The 20,475-nt window shown below is 27.9% G+C and overlaps 14 non-coding genes across 14 annotated transcripts; 4 read left to right on the top strand and 10 right to left on the bottom strand.

Moving 5' to 3' along the window:
• Positions 1-905: 905 nt before the first annotated feature.
• On the bottom strand, positions 906-1,021 carry Trnal-caa (transfer RNA leucine (anticodon CAA)). Its single transcript has 2 exons — positions 984-1,021; positions 906-951 (listed from the first exon to the last, which is right to left on the bottom strand). It is a non-coding gene; the product is annotated as a tRNA-Leu (tRNA).
• Positions 1,022-1,674: 653 nt separating this feature from the next.
• On the bottom strand, positions 1,675-1,746 carry Trnat-ugu (transfer RNA threonine (anticodon UGU)). The gene has a single exon. It is a non-coding gene; the product is annotated as a tRNA-Thr (tRNA).
• A 1,805-nt stretch (positions 1,747-3,551) lies between these two features.
• On the bottom strand, positions 3,552-3,667 carry Trnal-caa (transfer RNA leucine (anticodon CAA)). Its single transcript has 2 exons — positions 3,630-3,667; positions 3,552-3,597 (listed from the first exon to the last, which is right to left on the bottom strand). It is a non-coding gene; the product is annotated as a tRNA-Leu (tRNA).
• A 654-nt stretch (positions 3,668-4,321) lies between these two features.
• Positions 4,322-4,393, bottom strand: Trnat-ugu (transfer RNA threonine (anticodon UGU)). Its single transcript has one exon. It is a non-coding gene; the product is annotated as a tRNA-Thr (tRNA).
• Positions 4,394-6,969: 2,576 nt separating this feature from the next.
• On the bottom strand, positions 6,970-7,041 carry Trnat-ugu (transfer RNA threonine (anticodon UGU)). Its single transcript has one exon. It is a non-coding gene; the product is annotated as a tRNA-Thr (tRNA).
• A 588-nt stretch (positions 7,042-7,629) lies between these two features.
• On the bottom strand, positions 7,630-7,701 carry Trnag-ucc (transfer RNA glycine (anticodon UCC)). Its single transcript has one exon. It is a non-coding gene; the product is annotated as a tRNA-Gly (tRNA).
• A 1,921-nt stretch (positions 7,702-9,622) lies between these two features.
• Trnat-ugu (transfer RNA threonine (anticodon UGU)) lies at positions 9,623-9,694 on the bottom strand. Its single transcript has one exon. It is a non-coding gene; the product is annotated as a tRNA-Thr (tRNA).
• A 1,811-nt stretch (positions 9,695-11,505) lies between these two features.
• Positions 11,506-11,621, bottom strand: Trnal-caa (transfer RNA leucine (anticodon CAA)). The gene is made up of 2 exons: positions 11,584-11,621; positions 11,506-11,551 (listed from the first exon to the last, which is right to left on the bottom strand). It is a non-coding gene; the product is annotated as a tRNA-Leu (tRNA).
• A 654-nt stretch (positions 11,622-12,275) lies between these two features.
• Positions 12,276-12,347, bottom strand: Trnat-ugu (transfer RNA threonine (anticodon UGU)). The gene has a single exon. It is a non-coding gene; the product is annotated as a tRNA-Thr (tRNA).
• A 588-nt stretch (positions 12,348-12,935) lies between these two features.
• Positions 12,936-13,007, bottom strand: Trnag-ucc (transfer RNA glycine (anticodon UCC)). Its single transcript has one exon. It is a non-coding gene; the product is annotated as a tRNA-Gly (tRNA).
• A 2,029-nt stretch (positions 13,008-15,036) lies between these two features.
• On the top strand, positions 15,037-15,152 carry Trnal-caa (transfer RNA leucine (anticodon CAA)). Its single transcript has 2 exons — positions 15,037-15,074; positions 15,107-15,152. It is a non-coding gene; the product is annotated as a tRNA-Leu (tRNA).
• A 2,254-nt stretch (positions 15,153-17,406) lies between these two features.
• Positions 17,407-17,522, top strand: Trnal-caa (transfer RNA leucine (anticodon CAA)). Its single transcript has 2 exons — positions 17,407-17,444; positions 17,477-17,522. It is a non-coding gene; the product is annotated as a tRNA-Leu (tRNA).
• A 1,149-nt stretch (positions 17,523-18,671) lies between these two features.
• Trnag-ucc (transfer RNA glycine (anticodon UCC)) lies at positions 18,672-18,743 on the top strand. The gene has a single exon. It is a non-coding gene; the product is annotated as a tRNA-Gly (tRNA).
• Positions 18,744-19,329: 586 nt separating this feature from the next.
• On the top strand, positions 19,330-19,401 carry Trnat-ugu (transfer RNA threonine (anticodon UGU)). The gene has a single exon. It is a non-coding gene; the product is annotated as a tRNA-Thr (tRNA).
• Positions 19,402-20,475: the final 1,074 nt, after the last annotated feature.

Below are 20,475 nucleotides of genomic sequence, written 5' to 3'. Positions count from 1 at the left end.
ACGGTATACTTCTTTGACCTGCCTCAAAAATATAACATTGCATTTATTGTGTTTCATTATGATCATAAAATAGTTGTTTAAATTCACAATTTATGAAGTAAAGAATTATAGATAAATATTGTAAAATATTCTGCCGCTTATGCGTTTACCTATTTTGTTAACTACTGATCTCGCACCAAATTCTGTATATCACAGATTTATTTACAAGATGATTACCAACACAATCGAGCAACCAAACACAACCATTTTTCAGGCTGTTCACTATGTGCCTCCTTAAACAACTCATTTCTTACAGTTTAACTTACAAATCACGTAATACAGCCCACAGCGGACAAAGTGGGGCCAAGTGACTAATGGGAGGGGGCAAGTGACTTAGGACAGATAACACATTACAATAAACATGAAAATGGCAGATTTGTTATGGTATTTCATTGATAAATGTTTGTTACGTTACATTTATTGTTTGCTATTGGCTAATTACTTTACCACTAATACATAATTTGGATTCAGACTTGACCTATATTGAAGAAGAATATTAGAAATAAATACTTATTTTATTAAATTAGTTAACTAGTACATACCTGTTACATAAAAGTTTTTTTAAATAATCGGACGAGGGAACTTATTTTTACCCTTTAACTTGGTTACTTTGGAATGGTAAGTTACAGTCAAATTTGCAATTCGTAAAGCTGGTAATTCACTTATAATTAAATACTGGTTTCTTTATGACGGTTAAGTTTAAAATAAAAAGTAAAATTTTTTTTGAATAAATTTAGTTACGTGTTATATCCGTGAACTTCTGAATAAACCTATTTTTATTTTTAACCTGACGTTATGCCAACAATAGTGAAATTAAAAAGTTGTTTATTTAATTCAAAAATCGTGTTTTAATCATATAAAAAAATTGTCAGAAGTGGGATTCGAACCCACGCCTCCATTCGGAGACCAGAACACCCATCGCCGCACAACGGCGAAGATTTTATCTTGAGTCTGGCGCCTTAGACCACTCGGCCATCCTGACACATTTTGCATTAGGAAACTCATTAAATTAAAGATATCGTGTGGCGAAGTTTCTGATTATAATTGGTATTATGGGTTAGTTGATACAAAACCTTAACTTACTTCCTCTTTAAAAAAACGCTAAGCTTACATTATGTAAAATTTTTTTTTAACTAACATTTGCACATCACAAAGAAAACATAATTTTTCTAGAATATATAGATATACCATAAAAACAAAGTTAAAGCACCATTATAAAAATATTTTCAAATATATTTCATTTAAAATTTACAAAAAATATTGCATTAAATGGGTATTTCCGTTCAACCAGGTGCTGCATTACAAAACTCAATAAACTAAAAATATCGTGTTGTGAAATTTCTAATTATAATTGCTATTATGGGATAGTTGATACAAAACTTTGACTTACTTTTTTCAAAAATAAACGCTTAATTTACATTATGTCAAAATTCATTTTTACTAACCAACATATGCACATCACAAAGGGAAAATAATTTTTTTAGAATATATAGATTTACCGAGAAAACAAATTTAAAGTTTCATTAAAAAGATTTGCAAATATAAACCGCAAATTTTATTTATTTTTAAATCAGAAAAGGTAGAATACTTTTTAGAAATTAATAAATTTCACAACAATAGTTTAAAAAAATGAATAGGCGTTACTGGGGATCGAACCCAGGATCTCCTGTTTACAAGACAGGCGCTTTACCACTAAGCCATAACGCCCTTTCTGCTTATTAACGTACTAAATTAATATCAAAGTAAAATGTAATAAGGAAAATCAAAATTTTTATTGTTTATATATTTTCGCTTATTCTCGTTTACTCTGTTATAGGTTAAAAGCTAAACAACTTATAAAAAATACAAAATTTTTTTGCACATTAAATGACTTAATTTATTCGTAATAAATAAAGCTCAAACTTTTGTAAGAGAGTCCCAAATTAAGTTAAGTTATTCCCATTTTTGCAACCAATTTTATGTATTATGTTGGCTTATCTGGACATTGTTAATTATATAATTTATTATATTTTAATTATTTTCATTTTAAAGCACATAATTTTATTCTATAAGAAGATGTTGTCTTTAATTTTTTTAAATGTTTAATAACACATATTAAATTATTTTTTAATTGTTCACGTTTATTTAACGAATTTTGAAAAACAGAGTCGGGTAAAATTACCAGTCGGATAATGTGGGGTTATATACATTAAATTTTAGCTTTATTGCTACATAAGTTAAAAAAATTATTTAATATCAAACTATGTGTATTTTATTATATAATTTTAACACTATTTTAGTATTAAAAATCTTTCGTCGACCGGGAGTCGAACCCAGAACTAGTGCTTGGAAGGCACCAATGCTAACCGTTACACCATCGACGCGTACAAAAACAGTTATTTAATGAAGCTCTTTAATATGACATAGGATCAATAAAGATAATTCATGGCCTTATAAACAAATCAACTTACGCAAATTTGGAATTTCCATTTTAGCGCATTTAAAGAACGAACTTATTCGGATCCGATAATGTTCAAAGTTTTGTTGGAAATTGCTACCATTTTAGAGTATAAATTAATATCATTTTTTAAGTTTTTTTTATGTACGATACTGTCAGGAAACGACAACGGTATACTTCTTTGACCTGCCTCAAAAATATAACATTGCATTTATTGTGTTTCATTATGATCATAAAATAGTAGTTTAAATTCACAATTTATGAACTAAAGAATTATAGATAAATATTGTAAAATATTCTGCCGCTTATGCGTTTACCTATTTTGTTAACTACTGATCTCGCACCAAATTCTGTATATCACAGATTTATTTACAAGATGATTATCAACACAATCGAGCAACCAAACACAACCATTTTTCAGGCTGTTCACTATGTACCTCCTTAAACAACTCATTTCTTACAGTTTAACTTACAAGTCACGTAATACAGCCCACAGCGGATAAAGTGGGCCCAAGTGACTAATGGGAGGGGGCAAGTGACCTAGGACAGATAACACGTTACAATAAACATGAAAATGGCAGATTTGTTATGGTATTCCATTGATAAATGTTTGCTACGTTAAATTTATTGTTTGGTATTGGCTAATTACTTTACCACTAATACATAATTTGGATTCAGACTTGACCTATGTTGGTAAGAAGAATATTAGCAATAAATACTTATTTTATTAAATTAGTTAACTAGTACATACCTGTTACATAAAAGTTTTTTTAAATAATCGGACGAGGGAACTTATTTTTACCCTTTAACTTGGTTACTTTGGAAAGGTAAGTTACAGTTAAATTTGCAATTTGTAAAGCTGGTAATTCACTTATAATTAAATACTGGTTTCTTTATGACGGTTAAGTTTAAAATAAAAAGTAAAATTTTTTTTGAATAAATTTAGTTACGTGTTATAACCGTGAACTTCTAAATAAACCTATTTTTATTTTTAACCTGACGTTATGCCAACGCTAGTGAAATTAAAAAGTTGTTTATTTAATTCAAAAATCGTGTTTTAATTATATAAAAAAATTGTCAGAAGTGGGATTCGAACCCACGCCTCCATTCGGAGACCAGAACACCCATCGCCGCACAACGGCGAAGATTTTATCTTGAGTCTGGCGCCTTAGACCACTCGGCCATCCTGACACATTTTGCATTAGGAAACTCATTAAATTAAAGATATCGTGTGGCGAAGTTTCTGATTATAATTGGTATTATGGGTTAGTTGATACAAAACCTTAACTTACTTCCTCTTTAAAAAAACGCTAAGCTTACATTATGTAAATTTTTTTTTTTAACTAACATTTGCACATCACAAAGAAAACATAATTTTTCTAGAATATATAGATATACCATAAAAACAAAGTTAAAGCACCATTATAAAAATATTTTCAAATATATTTCATTTAAAATTTACAAAAAATATTGCATTAAATGGGTATTTCCGTTCTACCAGGTGCTGCATTACGAAACTCAATAAACTAAAAATATCGTGTTGTGAAATTTCTAATTATAATTGCTATTATGGGATAGTTGATACAAAACTTTGACTTACTTTTTTCAAAAATAAACGCTTAATTTACATTATGTCAAAATTCATTTTTACTAACCAACATATGCACATCACAAAGGGAAAATAATTTTTTTAGAATATATAGATTTACCGAGAAAACAAATTTAAAGTTTCATTAAAAAGATTTGCAAATATAAACCGCAAATTTTATTTATTTTTAAATCAGAAAAGGTAGAATACTTTTTAGAAATTAATAAATTTCACAACAATAGTTTAAAAACATGAATAGGCGTTACTGGGGATCGAACCCAGGATCTCCTGGATACAAGACAGGCGCTTTACCACTAAGCCATAACGCCCTTTATGCTTATTAACGTACTAAATTAATATCAAAGTAAAATGTAATAAGGAAAATCAAAATTTTTATTGTTTATATATTTTCGCTTATTCTCGTTTACTCTTTTATAGGTTAAAAGCTAAACAACTTATAAAAAATACAAAATTTTTTTGCACATTAAATGACTTAATTTATTCGTAATAAATAAAGCTCAAACTTTTGTTAGAGAGTCCCAAATTAAGTTAACTTATTCCCATTTTTGCAACCAATTTTATATATTATGTTGGCTTATCTGGACATTGTTTATTATATAATTTATTATATTTTAACTATTTTCATTTTAAAGCACAAAATTTTATTCTATAAGAAGATGTTGTCTTTAATTTTTTTAAATGTTTAATAACACATATTAAATTATTTTTTAATTGTTCACGTTTATTTAACGAATTTTGAAAAACAGAGTCGGGTAAAATTACCAGTCGGATAATGTGGGGTTATATACATTAAATTTTAGCTTTATTGCTACATAAGTTAAAAAAATTTTTAATATCAAACTATGTATATTTTATTATATAATTTTAACACTATTTTAATATTAAAAATCTTTCGTCAACCGGGAGTCGAACTCGGAACTAGTGCTTGGAAGGCACCAATGCTAACCGTTACACCATCGACGCGTACAAAAACCGTTATTTAATGAAGCTCTTTAATATGACATAGGATCAATAAAGATAATTCATGGCCTTAAAAACTAATCAACTTACGCAAATTTTTAATTTTCATTTTAGCGTATTTAAAGAACGAAATTATTTGGATCCGATAATGTTCAAAGTTTTGTTGGAAATTGCTACCATTTTAGAGTATAAATTAATATCATTTTTAAAGTTTTTTTTTATGTACGATATTGTCAGAAAAGGACAACGGTATACTTCTTTGACCTGCCTCAAAAATATAACATTGCATTTATTGTGTTTCATTATGATCATAAAATAGTTGTTTAAATTCACAATTTATGAGGTAAAGAATTATAGATAAATATTGTAAAATATTCTGCCGCTTATGCAATTACCTATTTTGTTAACTACTGATCTCGCACCAAATTCTGTATATCACAGATTTATTTACAAGATGATTACCAACACAATCGAGCAACCAAACACAACCATTTTTCAGGCTGTTCACTATGTGCCTCCTTAAACAACTCATTTCTTACAGTTTAACTTACAAATCACGTAATACAGCCCACAGCGGACAAAGTGGGGCCAAGTGACTAATGGGAGGGGGCAAGTGACTTAGGACAGATAACACATTACAATAAACATGAAAATGGCAGATTTGTTATGGTATTTCATTGATAAATGTTTGTTACGTTACATTTATTGTTTGCTATTGGCTAATTACTTTACCACTAATACATAATTTGGATTCAGACTTGACCTATATTGGTAAGAAGAATATTAGAAATAAATACTTATTTTATTAAATTAGTTAACTAGTACATACCTGTTACATAAAAGTTTTTTTAAATAATCGGACGAGGGAACTTATTTTTACCCTTTAACTTGGTTACTTTGGAATGGTAAGTTACAGTCAAATTTGCAATTCGTAAAGCTGGTAATTCACTTATAATTAAATACTGGTTTCTTTATGACGGTTAAGTTTAAAATAAAAAGTTAAATTTTTTTTCGAATAAATTTAGTTACGTGTTATATCTGTGAACTTCTGAATAAACCTATCTTTATTTTTAATCTGACGTTATGCCAACACTAGTGAAATTAAAAAGTTGTTTATTTAATTCAAAAATCGTGTTTTAATCATATAAAAAAATTGTCAGAAGTGGGATTCGAACCCACGTCTCCATTCGGAGACCAGAACACCCATCGCCGCACAACGGCGAAGATTTTATTTAGAGGCTGGCGCCTTAGACCACTCGGCCATCCTGACACATTTTGCATTACGAAACTCATTAAATTAAAGATATCGTGTGGCGAAATATCTAATTATAATTGGTATTATGGGTTAATTGATACAAAACCTTAACTTACTTCCTCTTTAAAAAAACGCTAAGCTTACATTATGTAAAAATTTATTTTTTAACTAACATTTGCACATCACAAAGAAAACATAATTTTTCTAGAATATATAGATATACCATAAAAACAAAGTTAAAGCACCATTATAAAATATTTTCAAATATATTTCATTTAAAATTTACAAAAAATATTGCATTAAATGGGTATTTCCGTTCAACCAGGTGCTGCATTACGAAACTCAATAAACTAAAAATATCGTGTTGTGAAATTTCTAATTATAATTGCTATTATGGGATAGTTGATACAAAACTTTGACTTACTTTTTTCAAAAATAAACGCTTAATTTACATTATGTCAAAATTCATTTTTACTAACCAACATATGCACATCACAAAGGGAAAATAATTTTTTTAGAATATATAGATTTACCGAGAAAACAAATTTAAAGTTTCATTAAAAAGATTTGCAAATATAAACCGCAAATTTTATTTATTTTTAAATCAGAAAAGGTAGAATACTTTTTAGAAATTAATAAATTTCACAACAATAGTTTAAAAAAATGAATAGGCGTTACTGGGGATCGAACCCAGGATCTCCTGTTTACAAGACAGGCGCTTTACCACTAAGCCATAACGCCCTTTCTGCTTATTAACGTACTAAATTAATATCAAAGTAAAATGTAATAAGGAAAATCAAAATTTTTATTGTTTATATATTTTCGCTTATTCTCGTTTACTCTTTTATAGGTTAAAAGCTAAACAACTTATAAAAAATATAAATTTTATTTTTTTGCACTTTAAATGACTTAAATTATTCGTAATAAATAAAGCTCAAACTTTTGTTAGAGAGTCCCAAATTAAGTTAACTTATTCCCATTTTTGCAACCAATTTTATGTATTATGTTGGCTTATCTGGACATTATTAATTATATAATTTATTATATTTTAACTATTTTCATTTTAAAACACAAAATTTTATTCTATAAGAAAATGTTGTCTTTAATTTTTTTTAATGTTTAATAACACATATTAAATTATTTTTTAATTGTTCACGTTTATTTAACGAATTTTGAAAAACAGAGTCGGGTAAAATTACCAGTCGGATAATGTGGGGATATATACATTAAATTTTAGCTTTATTGCTACATAAGTTAAAAAAATTATTTAATATCAAACTATGTATATTTTATTATATAATTTTAACACTATTTTAGTATTAAAAATCTTGCGTCGACCGGGAGTCGAACCCAGAACAAGTGCTTGGAAGGCACCAATGCTAACCGTTACACCATCGACGCGTACAAAAACAGTTATTTAATGAAGCTCTTTAATATGACATAGGATCAATAAAGATAATTCATGGCCTTATAAACAAATCAACTTACGCAAATTTGGAATTTCCATTTTAGCGCATTTAAAGAACGAACTTATTTGGATCCGATAATGTTCAAAGTTTTGTTGGAAATTGCTACCATTTTAGAGTATAAATTAATATCATTTTTAAAGTTTTTTTTTATGTACGATATTGTCAGAAAAGGACAACGGTATACTTCTTTGACCTGCCTCAAAAATATAACATTGCATTTATTGTGTTTCATTATGATCATAAAATAGTTGTTTAAATTCACAATTTATGAAGTAAAGAATTATAGATAAATATTGTAAAATATTCTGCCGCTTATGCGTTTACCTATTTTGTTAACTACTGATCTCGCACCAAATTCTGTATATCACAGATTTATTTACAAGATGATTACCAACACAATCGAGCAACCAAACACAACCATTTTTCAGGCTGTTCACTATGTGCCTCCTTAAACAACTCATTTCTTACAGTTTAACTTACAAATCACGTAATACAGCCCACAGCGGACAAAGTGGGGCCAAGTGACTAATGGGAGGGGGCAAGTGACTTAGGACAGATAACACATTACAATAAACATGAAAATGGCAGATTTGTTATGGTATTTCATTGATAAATGTTTGTTACGTTACATTTATTGTTTGCTATTGGCTAATTACTTTACCACTAATACATAATTTGGATTCAGACTTGACCTATATTGGTAAGAAGAATATTAGAAATAAATACTTATTTTATTAAATTAGTTAACTAGTACATACCTGTTACATAAAAGTTTTTTTAAATAATCGGACGAGGGAACTTATTTTTACCCTTTAACTTGGTTACTTTGGAATGGTAAGTTACAGTCAAATTTGCAATTCGTAAAGCTGGTAATTCACTTATAATTAAATACTGGTTTCTTTATGACGGTTAAGTTTAAAATAAAAAGTTAAATTTTTTTTCGAATAAATTTAGTTACGTGTTATATCTGTGAACTTCTGAATAAACCTATCTTTATTTTTAATCTGACGTTATGCCAACACTAGTGAAATTAAAAAGTTGTTTATTTAATTCAAAAATCGTGTTTTAATCATATAAAAAAATTGTCAGAAGTGGGATTCAAACCCACGTCTCCATTCGGAGACCAGAACACCCATCGCCGCACAACGGCGAAGATTTTATTTAGAGGCTGGCGTTTTAGACCACTCGGCCATCCTGACACATTTTGCATTACGAAACTCATTAAATTAAAGATATCGTGTGGCGAAATATCTAATTATAATTGGTATTATGGGTTAATTGATACAAAACCTTAACTTACTTCCTCTTTAAAAAAACGCTAAGCTTACATTATGTAAAAATTTATTTTTTAACTAACATTTGCACATCACAAAGAAAACATAATTTTTCTAGAATATATAGATATACCATAAAAACAAAGTTAAAGCACCATTATAAAATATTTTCAAATATATTTCATTTAAAATTTACAAAAAATATTGCATTAAATGGGTATTTCCGTTCAACCAGGTGCTGCATTACGAAACTCAATAAACTAAAAATATCGTGTTGTGAAATTTCTAATTATAATTGCTATTATGGGATAGTTGATACAAAACTTTGACTTACTTTTTTCAAAAATAAACGCTTAATTTACATTATGTCAAAATTCATTTTTACTAACCAACATATGCACATCACAAAGGGAAAATAATTTTTTTAGAATATATAGATTTACCGAGAAAACAAATTTAAAGTTTCATTAAAAAGATTTGCAAATATAAACCGCAAATTTTATTTATTTTTAAATCAGAAAAGGTAGAATACTTTTTAGAAATTAATAAATTTCACAACAATAGTTTAAAAAAATAAATAGGCGTTACTGGGGATCGAACCCAGGATCTCCTGTTTACAAGACAGGCGCTTTACCACTAAGCCATAACGCCCTTTCTGCTTATTAACGTACTAAATTAATATCAAAGTAAAATGTAATAAGGAAAATCAAAATTTTTATTGTTTATATATTTTCGCTTATTCTCGTTTACTCTTTTATAGGTTAAAAGCTAAACAACTTATAAAAAATATAAATTTTATTTTTTTGCACTTTAAATGACTTAAATTATTCGTAATAAATAAAGCTCAAACTTTTGTTAGAGAGTCCCAAATTAAGTTAACTTATTCCCATTTTTGCAACCAATTTTATGTATTATGTTGGCTTATCTGGACATTATTAATTATATAATTTATTATATTTTAACTATTTTCATTTTAAAACACAAAATTTTATTCTATAAGAAAATGTTGTCTTTAATTTTTTTTAATGTTTAATAACACATATTAAATTATTTTTTAATTGTTCACGTTTATTTAACGAATTTTGAAAAACAGAGTCGGGTAAAATTACCAGTCGGATAATGTGGGGTTATATACATTAAATTTTAGCTTTATTGCTACATAAGTTAAAAAAATTATTTAATATCAAACTATGTATATTTTATTATATAATTTTAACACTATTTTAATATTAAAAATCTTGCGTCGAACGGGAGTCGAACCCAGAACAAGTGCTTGGAAGGCACCAATGCTAACCGTTACACCATCGACGCGTACAAAAACAGTTATTTAATGAAGCTCTTTAATATGACATAGGATCAATAAAGATAATTCATGGCCTTATAAACAAATCAACTTACGCAAATTTGGAATTTCCATTTTAGCGCATTTAAAGAACGAACTTATTTGGATCCGATAATGTTCAAAGTTTTGTTGGAAATTGCTACCATTTTAGAGTATAAATTAATATCATTTTTAAAGTTTTTTTTTATGTACGATATTGTCAGAAAAGGACAACGGTATACTTCTTTGACCTGCCTCAAAAATATAACATTGCATTTATTGTGTTTCATTATGATCATAAAATAGTTGTTTAAATTCACAATTTATGAAGTAAAGAATTATAGATAAATATTGTAAAATATTCTGCCGCTTATGCGTTTACCTATTTTGTTAACTACTGATCTCGCACCAAATTCTGTATATCACAGATTTATTTACAAGATGATTACCAACACAATCGAGCAACCAAACACAACCATTTTTCAGGCTGTTCACTATGTGCCTCCTTAAACAACTCATTTCTTACAGTTTAACTTACAAATCACGTAATACAGCCCACAGCGGACAAAGTGGGGCCAAGTGACTAATGGGAGGGGGCAAGTGACTTAGGACAGATAACACATTACAATAAACATGAAAATGGCAGATTTGTTATGGTATTTCATTGATAAATGTTTGTTACGTTACATTTATTGTTTGCTATTGGCTAATTACTTTACCACTAATACATAATTTGGATTCAGACTTGACCTATATTGGTAAGAAGAATATTAGAAATAAATACTTATTTTATTAAATTAGTTAACTAGTACATACCTGTTACATAAAAGTTTTTTTAAATAATCGGACGAGGGAACTTATTTTTACCCTTTAACTTGGTTACTTTGGAATGGTAAGTTACAGTCAAATTTGCAATTCGTAAAGCTGGTAATTCACTTATAATTAAATACTGGTTTCTTTATGACGGTTAAGTTTAAAATAAAAAGTTAAATTTTTTTTCGAATAAATTTAGTTACGTGTTATATCTGTGAACTTCTGAATAAACCTATCTTTATTTTTAATCTGGCGTTATGCCAACACTAGTGAAATTAAAAAGTTGTTTATTTAATTCAAAAATCGTGTTTTAATCATATAAAAATATTGTCAGAAGTGGGATTCGAACCCACGTCTCCATTCGGAGACCAGAACACCCATCGCCGCACAACGGCGAAGATTTTATCTTGAGTCTGGCGCCTTAGACCACTCGGCCATCCTGACACATTTTGCATTAGGAAACTCATTAAATTAAAGATATCGTGTGGCGAAGTTTCTGATTATAATTGGTATTATGGGTTAGTTGATACAAAACCTTAACTTACTTCCTCTTTAAAAAAACGCTAAGCTTACATTATGTAAAATTTTTTTTTTAACTAACATTTGCACATCACAAAGAAAACATAATTTTTCTAGAATATATAGATATACCATAAAAACAAAGTTAAAGCACCATTATAAAAATATTTTCAAATATATTTCATTTAAAATTTACAAAAAATATTGCATTAAATGGGTATTTCCGTTCAACCAGGTGCTGCATTACGAAACTCAATAAACTAAAAATATCGTGTTGTGAAATTTCTAATTATAATTGCTATTATGGGATAGTTGATACAAAACGTTGACTTACTTTTTTCAAAAATAAACGCTTAATTTACATTATGTCAAAATTCATTTTTACTAACCAACATATGCACATCACAAAGGGAAAATAATTTTTTTAGAATATATAGATTTACCGAGAAAACAAATTTAAAGTTTCATTAAAAAGATTTGCAAATATAAACCGCAAATTTTATTTAATTTTAAATCAGAAAAGGTAGAATACTTTTTAGAAATTAATAAATTTCACAACAATAGTTTAAAAACATGAATAGACGTTACTGGGGATCGAACCCAGGATCTCCTGTTTACAAGACAGGCGCTTTACCACTAAGCCATAACGCCCTTTCTGCTTATTAACGTACTAAATTAATATCAAAGTAAAATGTAATAAGGAAAATCAAAATTTTTATTGTTCATATATTTTCGCTTATTCTCGTTTACTCTTTTATAGGTTAAAAGCTAAACAACTTATAAAAAATATAAATTTTATTTTTTTGCACTTTAAATGACTTAATTTATTTGTAATAAATAAAGCTCAAACTTTTGTTAGAGAGTCCCAAATTAAGTTAACTTATTCCCATTTTTGCAACCAATTTTATGTATTATGTTGGCTTATCTGGACATTGTTAATTATATAATTTATTATATTTTAATTATTTTCATTTTAAAACACAAAATTTTATTCTATAAGAAGATGTTGTCTTTAATTTTTTTAAATGTTTAATAACACATATTAAATTATTCTTTAATTGTTCACGTTTATTTAACGAATTTTGAAAAACAGAGTCGGGTAAAATTACCAGTCGGATAATGTGGGGTTATATACATTAAATTTTAGCTTTATTGCTACATAAGTTAAAAAAATTATTTAATATTAAACTATGTATATTTTATTATATAATTTTAACACTATTTTAGTATTAAAAATCTTGCGTCGATCGGGAGTCGAACCCGGAACTAGTGCTTGGAAGGCACCAATGCTAACCGTTACACCATCGACGCGTACAATAACAGTTATTTAATGAAGCTTTTTAATATGACATAGGATCAATAAAGATAATTCATGGCCTTATAAACTAAAAAAAACTTTTATGTAACAGGTATGTACTAGTTAACTAATTTAATAAAATAAGTATTTATTGCTAATATTCTTCTTACCAACATAGGTCAAGTCTGAATCCAAATTATGTATTAGTGGTAAAGTAATTAGCCAATACCAAACAATAAATTTAACGTAGCAAACATTTATCTATGGAATACCATAACAAATCTGCCATTTTCATGTTTATTGTAACGTGTTATCTGTCCTAAGTCACTTGCCCCCTCCCATTAGTCACTTGGGCCCACTTTATCCGCTGTGGGCTGTATTACGTGACTTGTAAGTTAAACTGTAAGAAATGAGTTGTTTAAGGAGGTACATAGTGAACAGCCTGAAAAATGGTTGTGTTTGGTTGCTCGATTGTGTTGATAATCATCTTGTAAATAAATCTGTGATATACAGAATTTGGTGCGAGATCAGTAGTTAACAAAATAGGTAAACGCATAAGCGGCAGAATATTTTACAATATTTATCTATAATTCTTTACTTCATAAATTGTGAATTTAAACTACTATTTTATGATCATAATGAAACACAATAAATGCAATGTTATATTTTTGAGGCAGGTCAAAGAAGTATACCGTTGTCGTTTCCTGACAGTATCGTACATAAAAAAAACTTTAAAAATGATATTAATTTATACTCTAAAATGGTAGCAATTTCCAACAAAACTTTGAACATTATCGGATCCGAATAAGTTCGTTCTTTAAATGCGCTAAAATGGAAATTCCAAATTTGCGTAAGTTGATTTGTTTATAAGGCCATGAATTATCTTTATTGATCCTATGTCATATTAAAGAGCTTCATTAAATAACTGTTTTTGTTCGCGTCGATGGTGTAACGGTTAGCATTGGTGCCTTCCAAGCAATGGTTCCGGGTTCGACTCCCGGTCGACGCAAGATTTTTAATACTAAAATAGTGTTAAAATTATATAATAAAATATACATAGTTTGATATTAAATAATTTTTTTAATTTATGTAGCAATAAAGCTAAAATTTAATGTATATAACCCCACATTATCCGACTGGTAATTTTACCCGACTCTGTTTTTTAAAATTCGTTAAATAAACGTGAACAATTAAAAAATAATTTAATATGTGTTATTAAACATTAAAAAAAATTAAAGGAAACATTTTCTTATAGATTAAAATTTTGTGCTTTAAAATGAAAATAGTTAAAATATAATAAATTATATAATTAACAATGTCCAGATAAGCCAACATAATACATAAAATTGGTTGCAAAAATGGGAATAAGTTAACTTAATTTGGGACTCTCTAACAAAAGTTTGAGCTTTATTTATTACGAATAAGTTAGGTCATTTAAAGTGCAAAAAAATAAAATTTATATTTTTTATAAGTTGTTTAGCTTTTAACCTATAAAAGAGTAAACGAGAATAAGCGAAAATATATAAACAATAAAAATTTTAATTTTCCTTATTACATTTTACTTTGATATTAATTTAGTACGTTAATAAGCAGAAAGGGACATAATGTAAATTAAGCGTTTATTTTTGAAAAAAGTAAGTCAAAGTTTTGTATCAACTATCCCATAATAGCAATTATAATTAAAAATTTCACAACACGATATTTTTAGTTTATTGAGTTTCGTAATGCAGCACCTGGTTGAACGGAAATACCCATTTAATGCAATACTTTTTGTAAATTTTAAATGAAATATATTTGCAAATATTTTTATAATGGTGCTTTAGCTTTGTTTTTATGGTATATCTATATATTCTAGAAAAATTATGTTTCCTTTGTGATGTGCAAATGTTAGTTAAAAAAAATTTTTTACATAATGTAAGCTTAGCGTTTTTTTAAAGAGGAAGTAAGTTAAGGTTTTGTATCAACTAACCCATAATACCAATTATAATCAGAAATTTCGCCACACGATATCTTTAATTTAATGAGTTTCGTAATGCAAAATGTGTCAGGATGGCCGAGTGGTCTAAGGCGCCAGACTCAAGTTAAAATCTTCGCCGTTGTGCGGCGATGGGTGTTCTGGTCTCCGAATGGAGGCGTGGGTTCGAATCCCACTTCTGACAATATTTTTATATGATTAAAACACGATTTTTGAATTAAATAAACAACTTTTTAATTTCACTATTGTTGGCATAACGTCAGGTTAAAAATAAAAATAGGTTTATTCAGAAGTTCACGGATATAACACGTAACTAAATTTATTCAAACAAAATTTTACTTTTTATTTTAAACTTAACCGTCATAAAGAAACCAGTATTTAATTATAAGTGAATTACCAGCTTTACGAATTGCAAATTTGACTGTAACTTACCTTTCCAAAGTAACTAAGTTAAAGGGTAAAAATAAGTTCCCTCGTCCGATTATTTAAAAAAACTTTTATGTAACAGGTATGTACTAGTTAACTAATTTAATAAAATAAGTATTTATTTCTAATATTCTTCTTACCAACATAGGTCAAGTCTGAATCCAAATTATGTATTAGTGGTAAAGTAATTAGCCAATACCAAACAATAAATTAAACGTAGCAAACATTTATCAATGGAATACCATAACAAATCTGCCATTTTCATGTTTATTGTAACGTGTTATCTGTCCTAAGTCACTTGTCCCCTCCCATTAGTCACTTGGGCCCACTTTATCCGCTGTGGGCTGTATTACGTGACTTGTAAGTTAAACTGTAAGAAATGAGTTGTTTAAGGAGGTACATAGTGAACAGCCTGAAAAATGGTTGTGTTTGGTTGCTCGATTGTGTTGGTAATCATCTTGTAAATAAATCTGTGATATACAGAATTTGGTGCGAGATCAGTAGTTAACAAAATAGGTAAACGCATAAGCGGCAGAATATTTTACAATATTTATCTATAATTCTTTACTTCATAAATTGTGAATTTAAACTACTATTTTATGATCATAATGAAACACAATAAATGCAATGTTATATTTTTGAGGCAGGTCAAAGAAGTATACCGTTGTCGTTTCCTGACAGTATCGTACATAAAAAAAACTTTAAAAATGATATTAATTTATACTCTAAAATGGTAGCAATTTCCAACAAAACTTTGAACATTATCGGATCCGAATAAGTTCGTTCTTTAAATGCGCTAAAATGGAAATTCCAAATTTGCGTAAGTTGATTTGTTTATAAGGCCATGAATTATCTTTATTGATCCTATGTCATATTAAAGAGCTTCATTAAATAACTGTTTTTTACGCGTCGATGGTGTAACGGTTAGCATTGGTGCCTTCCAAGCACTGGTTCCGGGTTCGACTCCCGGTCCACGCAAGATTTTTAATACTAAAATAGTGTTAAAATTATATAATAAAATATACATAGTTTGATATTAAATAATTTTTTTAACTTATGTAGCAATAAAGCTAAAATTTAATGTATATAACCCCACATTATCCGACTGGTAATTTTACCCGACTCTGTTTTTTAAAATTCGTTAAATAAACGTGAACAATTAAAAAATAATTTAATATGTGTTATTAAACATTAAAAAAAATTAAAGGAAATATTTTCTTATAGATTAAAATTTTGTGCTTTAAAATGAAAATAGTTAAAATATAATAAATTATATAATTAACAATGTCCAGATAAGCCAACATAATACATAAAATTGGTTGCAAAAATGGGAATAAGTTAACTTAATTTGGGACTCTCTAACAAAAGTTTGAGCTTTATTTATTACGAATAAGTTAAGTCATTTAAAGTGCAAAAAAATAAAATTTATATTTTTTATAAGTTGTTTAGCTTTTAACCTATAAAAGAGTAAACGAGAATAAGCGAAAATATATAAACAATAAAAATTTTGATTTTCCTTATTACATTTTACTTTAATATTAATTTAGTACGTTAATAAGCAGAAAGGGACATAATGTAAATTAAGCGTTTATTTTTGAAAAAAGTAAGTCAAAGTTTTGTATCAACTATCCCATAATAGCAATTATAATTAAAAATTTCACAACACGATATTTTTAGTTTATTGAGTTTCGTAATGCAGCATCTGGTTGAACGGAAATACCCATTTAATGCAATACTTTTTGTAAATTTTAAATGAAATATATTTGCAAATATTTTTATAATGGTGCTTTAACTTTGTTTTTATGGTATATCTATATATTCTAGAAAAATTATGTTTCCTTTGTGATGTGCAAATGTTAGTTAAAAATTTTTTTTTACATAATGTAAGCTTAGCGTTTTTTTAAAGAGAAAGTAAGTTAAGGTTTTGTATCAACTAACCCATAATACCAATTATAATCAGAAATTTCGCCACACGATATCTTTAATTTAATAAGTTTCGTAATGCAAAATGTGTCAGGATGGCCGAGTGGTCTAAGGCGCCAGACTCAAGTTAAAATCTTCGCCGTTGTGCGGCGATGGGTGTTCTGGTCTCCGAATGGAGGCGTGGGTTCGAATCCCACTTCTGACAATATTTTTATATGATTAAAACACGATTTTTGAATTAAATAAACAACTTTTTAATTTCACTATTGTTGGCATAACGTCAGGTTAAAAATAAAAATAGGTTTATTCAGAAGTTCACGGATATAACACGTAACTAAATTTATTCAAAAAAAATTTTACTTTTTATTTTAAACTTAACCGTCATAAAGAAACCAGTATTTAATTATAAGTGAATTACCAGGTGTACGAATTGCAAATTTAACTGTAACTTACCTTTCCAAAGTAACCAAGTTAAAGGGTAAAAATAAGTTCCCTCGTCCGATTATTTAAAAAAACTTTTATGTAACAGGTATGTACTAGTTAACTAATTTAATAAAATAAGTATTTATTGCTAATATTCTTCTTACCAACATAGGTCAAGTCTGAATCCAAATTATGTATTAGTGGTAAAGTAATTAGCCAATACCAAACAATAAATTTAACGTAGCAAACATTTATCAATGGAATACCATAACAAATCTGCCATTTTCATGTTTATTGTAACGTGTTATCTGTCCTAAGTCACTTGCCCCCTCCCATTAGTCACTTGGGCCCACTTTATCCGCTGTGGGCTGTATTACGTAATTTGTAAGTTAAACTGTAAGAAATGAGTTGTTTAAGGAGGTACATAGTGAACAGCCTGAAAAATGGTTGTGTTTGGTTGCTCGATTGTGTTGATAATCATCTTGTAAATAAATCTGTAATATACAGAATTTGGTGCGAGATCAGTAGTTAACAAAATAGGTAAACGCATAAGCGGCAGAATATTTTACAATATTTATCTATAATTCTTTACTTCATAAATTGTGAATTTAAACTACTATTTTATGATCATAATGAAACACAATAAATGCAATGTTATATTCTTGAGGCAGGTCAAAGAAGTATACCGTTGTCGTTTCCTGACAGTATCGTACATAAAAAAAACTTTAAAAATGATATTAATTTATACTCTAAAATGGTAGCAATTTTCAACAAAACTTTGAACATTATCGGATCCGAAAAAGTTCGTTCTTTAAATGCGCTAAAATGGAAATTCCAAATTTGCGTAAGTTGATTTGTTTATAAGGCCATGAATTATCTTTATTGATCCTATGTCATATTAAAGAGCTTCATTAAATAACTGTTATTGTACGCGTCGATGGTGTAACGGTTAGCATTGGTGCCTTCCAAGCACTAGTTCCGGGTTCGACTCCCGGTCGACGCAAGATTTTTAATACTAAAATAGTGTTAAAATTATATAATAAAATATACATAGTTTGATATTAAATAATTTTTTTAACTTATGTAGCAATAAAGCTAAAATTTAATGTATATAACCCCACATTATCCGACTGGTAATTTTACCCGACTCTGTTTTTCAAAATTCGTTAAATAAACGTGAACAATTAAAAAATAATTTAATATGTGTTATTAAACATTAAAAAAAATTAAAGACAACATCTTCTTATAGAATAAAATTCTGTGCTTTAAATAAAATAATTAAAATATAATAAATTATATAATTAACAATGTCCAGATAAGCCAACATAATACATAAAATTGGTTGCAAAAATGGGAATAACTTAACTTAATTTGGGACTCTCTTACAAAAGTTTGAGCTTTATTTATTACGAATAAATTAAGTCATTTAAAGTGCAAAAAAATAAAATTTATATTTTTTATAAGTTGTTTAGCTTTTAACCTATAAAAGAGTAAACGAGAATAAGCGAAAATATATAAACAATAAAAATTTTGATTTTCCTTATTACATTTTACTTTAATATTAATTTAGTACGTTAATAAGCAGAAAGGGCGTAATGGCTTAGTGGTAAAGCGCCTGTCTTGTAAACAGGAGATCCTGGGTTCGATCCCCAGTAACACCTATTCATTTTTTTAAACTATTGTTGTGAAATTTATTAATTTCTAAAAAGTATTCTACTTTTTCTGATTTAAAAATAAATAAAATTTGCGTTTTATATTTGCAAATCTTTTTAATGAAACTTTAAATTTGTTTTCTCGGTAAATCTATATATTCTAAAAAAATTATTTTCCATTTGTGATGTGCATATGTTGGTTAGTAAAAATGAATTTTGACATAATGTAAATTAAGCGTTTATTTTGGAAAAAAGTAAGTCAAAGTTTTGTATCAACTATCCCATAATAGCAATTATAATTAGAAAATTTCACAACACGATATTTTTAGTTTATTGAGTTTCGTAATGCAGCACCTGGTTGAACGGAAATACCCATTTAATGCAATATTTTTTGTAAATTTTAAATGAAATATATTTGCAAATATTTTTATAATGGGGCTTTAACTTTGATTTTATGGTATATCTATATGTTCTAGAAAAATTATGTTTTCTTTGTGATGTGCAAATGTTAGTTAAAAAATAAATTTTTACATAATGTAAGCTTAGCGTTTTTTTAAAGAGGAAGTAAGTTAAGGTTTTGTATCAACTAACCCATAATACCAATTATAATTAGAAATTTCGCCACACGACATCTTTAATTTAATGAGTTTCGTAATGCAAAATGTGTCAGGATGGCCGAGTGGTCTAAGGCGCCACGCTCAAGATAAAATCTTCGCCGTTGTGCGGCGATGGGTGTTCTGGTCTCCGAATGGAGGCGTGGGTTCGAATCCCACTTCTGACAATATTTTTATATGATTAAAACACGATTTTTGAATTAAATAAACAACTTTTTAATTTCACTAGTGTTGGCATAACGTCAGGTTAAAAATAAAGATAGGTTTATTCAGAATTTCACAGATATAACACGTAACTAAATTTATTCGAAAAAAAATTTTACTTTTTATTTTAAACTTAACCGTCATAAAGAACCAGTATTTAATTATAAGTGAATTACCAGCTTTACGAATTGCAAATTTGACTGTAACTTACCTTTCCAAAGTAACCAAGTTAAAGGGTAAAAATAAGTTTCCTCGTCCGATTATT

The sequence above is a fragment of the Corella eumyota genome, chromosome 6, assembly GCF_963082875.1.
Source record: "Corella eumyota chromosome 6, kaCorEumy4.1, whole genome shotgun sequence".
NCBI lineage: Eukaryota > Metazoa > Chordata > Ascidiacea > Phlebobranchia > Corellidae > Corella > Corella eumyota.
This window is presented reverse-complemented; position numbering and strand designations above follow the sequence as displayed.